General features: G+C 42.6%; 1 pseudogene; it reads left to right on the top strand.

Moving 5' to 3' along the window:
- The first annotated feature begins 1406 nt into the window (after positions 1–1406).
- Positions 1407–1631, top strand: LOC146066041 (U2 spliceosomal RNA; annotated as a pseudogene).
- The last annotated feature ends 2259 nt before the right edge of the window (positions 1632–3890 follow it).

Below are 3890 nucleotides of genomic sequence, written 5' to 3'. Positions count from 1 at the left end.
GTGTGACAGCCCGGAGCTGCGGGCTGTCACACAGGCAGCCTCAGTGAGACTGGAGAACCGTGACCACCGCTCATCTGCAGGCAGGAAGCTCCATCCGCTTCCTGCCCTGCACCCTCATGTATAAACACACTGCCTGGAGTCTCCCCATTACATTGCCGTGCAGAGTCACCATCACCCGCCTGTGACACCACCAACATGGACTGTTGGGGGGGGGCAGAATTATTTTGGCAGGGGGAGCTACATTTCTAGTTACGCCACTGCATGAGGCTTTAGTAGTCATGAGGGTACTTATGTAGTATCTGGGCTGCCGATTTCTAAATCGGGTACATCGCATCGCATCGCATGCGACCATCGGATGTGATGCGATGCGATGACCCGATTTTTCCATAGGAATCAATGTTAAAATGGACTGAGTCCATTTTAACATGGAATCCAATGGGAAAAAGGGGTCCTTTTCATACCCCTACTATCCAAGTGGGCATGGAGTTGGATATAAACCTGTGGCGAGCGTAGCGAGCCACCGAGCCCGAAGCGTGGCGAGCGTAGCGAGCCCCGCGAGGGGACACAGAATACCGTCCCCTCGCGGGGCTTGCTTCGCTCGCCACGCTTCGGGCTCGGTGGCTCGCTACGCTCGCCACAGGTTTATATCCAACTCCATGCCCACTTGGATAGTAGGGGTATGAAAAGGACCCCTTTTTCCCATTGAATTCCATGTTAAAATGGACTCAATCCATTTTAACATTGATTCCTATGGAAAAATCGGGTCATCGCATCCGATGGTCGCATGCGATGCGATGCGATATCACATCGCATCGCATCTGATTGTATGCCTTAACTTAAGGCATACAATCAAAAGATCGGCAGCCCAGATACTACATAAGTACCGTCATGAGGCATCCAGGCTGGCCTAAAAATTAAGAGGGCAGTGATGAGGGGCAGTCAGTAGGGTACCTAGGTGTGGCCTGACCACTAAATCTGCCCCTGTCTGTGTGTAATATATTGGTACATTATAAGGTTACTATTATTATTATTTTTATTATTATTAATAATAATAACAATAATAATAACTGCAGTGACACACACTGTGATATTGTACCTTGTAAAACTATAATGGATTGCTTATGGTACAGATAAATATATAATAAGATTACAGTAAATAAAAAATATACTTAAAGAGCACATAACTTTTACACACATGCTCTACATACTGTAACAAAATAAAATAATACATTTAGATTTAAAGTTATATGTTAAAATTACAAGATAATAACAGCCTCCCATATACAGCTAAACCTAAAGCATCTTGGCTTTGCTGTATAGACATCGGGATGAAGTGATAATAATTGTATAGTGTCCGCTATCATAAAACCTAACCATCGTTTAACCTTCTGTAAAAGCTTTCTTCCAGCAATTCTCGGCCTTTTGGCTAAGATCAAGTGTAGTATCTGTTCTTATCAGATCAATATCTGATACGCCGCTATCTGGGGGCCATATATTAAATGGATCTTTAGAACAGGGAGATGGAGATGGAAGAAGAGCTTGCTCTGTCCACTCCACGTATTGACCTGTTGCTCTGTCCACTCCACGCATTGACCTGATATTGCAGTACTTCCAGATCTTGTGCAAGACAAAAAGGTTTTCTTCCATTGTATATTGTCTGATATCTATTGTTTAACAGTAAACTAGAAAGCAGTAAAGCTGATCACAATGCAAAGAGTTTCCTTATTAATGACTACACATAATAGTGTAAAACAGGGAAAAGATAGAAAAAGCACCCATTAATGATGCATCCAATATCATCTAGGATTCGGTTTTAGATAAATAAATGTTATATATGTAATCTGGTAATTTTTCACAATAATCACAATAAAATAAATGTATTACTATAACAATTATATAAACATTTTTAAAACAGATACATGAATATATAATTATATATTTGTTAGCATATAGAAAACATGTACATTGTATTATATGTCCCTGAATTATATCAGATAGTGGACAATAGTTGAGTGATTTTATGCAACTGCGCATGTGCTAAAATTACTAAAACCTGTATGTTACATGCATCACGCAGAGGGCCAGAGGGCCAAATGTAATAGGGTGAGAGTTTCAGAAAGTGAGAGATTTTGGGAGAGTTTTCCCATGTTTTTTAAAGCAGCAATCAACTACATGGCAAAATCATCCTGGTTTTGCAGTGTCATTGATTGCTGCTTTAAAAAGAATGGGAAAACTCTCCCAAAATCTCTCACTTTCTGAAACTCTCACCCTATTACATTTGACCCAGAGTTTCCAAACAAGGGACGAGATGTTATAGGGTGCGATTTTTTTAGACAAAAAAATCTCGCCAAATCTTACAAGTCGCATGTGCCCAAAAATTTGCACATATAGGGGGAAAAAATTGGTGGAAAAAAATCGTATTTTCATACGAAAATACAATTTTTTTGGTGTATACGTATTTTTGGCATTTACTATGCCCAAAAAATGTATTTTCATATTCTTAATGATGGGACATTAGTATTTTATGAATGTCTACACCATCGATAGAATACGACTGGAATCACCATTCAAAAGAATGGTGACTCCTGATTTACTAAGCAGCTGTATTGATAATACGGCTGCTAATTGGCGTGAAACAGCCACAAAAATACGGCAGGAAAATATACTTTATTTTCCTGTCGTATTTGCTTTAAGCCTTCACGGATCAGTCAGATCCGTGCAGGCTTTAGTGTAAAAAAAAACCAGAAAAAAAAAAAAACGGCATGGGGTCCCCACCCCCCCACAGCTGTAATAGCACCAGGATGAAAGAGCCGGGCCCGGTAATTAAAAATCAGGAAACCCAACAAATAGGGGTTACCCGATTTTTAACAACCAGCCCCAGGCTCCAGGTCCGGGGCTGGTTCCCAAAATACGGGGGAAAAAATGAGTAGGGTTCCCCCGTATTTTAAGAACCAGCCCCAGACCAAACCAGCCAGCAGGGTAATGCCACAGCCGGGGGGAGACTTTTTTACAAGTCCCCCCGGCCAAAGCATTAACCCCCTGACCGGTCAGCCTAGCCAGGGACCCTGGGGGAGTGGGGACCCCCCCAATAAAGGGGTCCCCCCTCCAGGACTTACCTGACCAGGCTGAAGCCTGGTGCTGTCCTCGATGCCCCTGGGCGGTGGGCATCGAGCTGATTTGAGTGAAAAAAATAGATGTAAAAACTATTGTTTTAAACTGTGTAACTATGAGTCCCAGCAAGCCTCCCCCGCAAGCTGGGACTTGGAGAACCACAAGTCCCAGCCTGCGGGGCATTAAAGGGCCCGCTGGCACTTGTAGTTCCACAGTAAAAAAAATTGTTAAAAAAACACACACTGACACATAAGAAAAATAAAACTTTAATACATACATTACACACATACTGATACTTACCTATCTTGATCCCGTAGGTAGGTCCCAGGGTCTTGATCAGTGTTCCCTCTAAGCTGTGCGCATGTGCGCGCGCACACACCTTGACGAGCGTGCGCACAGACATTACAACTGAGCGCACAAAGCAGCAGTGGTCCCTTTTTGCAGTTGTGGACTCAATTAACGTGTGTTTCACCCATTAACTACATTGTGTACTGTATTTTGAATGTTTAAATGTTTAATATAATTTTGAAGTAAAGTTAACACAAATGCTGAACGTCATTTTCCAGTTATATATAAGTGACGCACAAAAATTTAAATTTCCTTCCAAAGTTGCACAGCCAAAATCTTTAGCCGCACACAGCCTTCGTAAAATTAGAGGGAACATTGGTCTTGATCCGGTGCCTTGTCCTGCTCCATGTCGGCGGTGGGCTCCATGTCGACGGCGTCTGTGTCGGCGTCCATCCAGTCCGAAGAAATCCATGGGGGACCTGTGGAAGGAA

Source organism: Crinia signifera, chromosome 3 (genome assembly GCF_055691185.1).
Source record: "Crinia signifera chromosome 3, ASM5569118v1, whole genome shotgun sequence".
Taxonomy (NCBI): Eukaryota; Metazoa; Chordata; class Amphibia; order Anura; family Myobatrachidae; genus Crinia; species Crinia signifera.
This window is presented reverse-complemented; position numbering and strand designations above follow the sequence as displayed.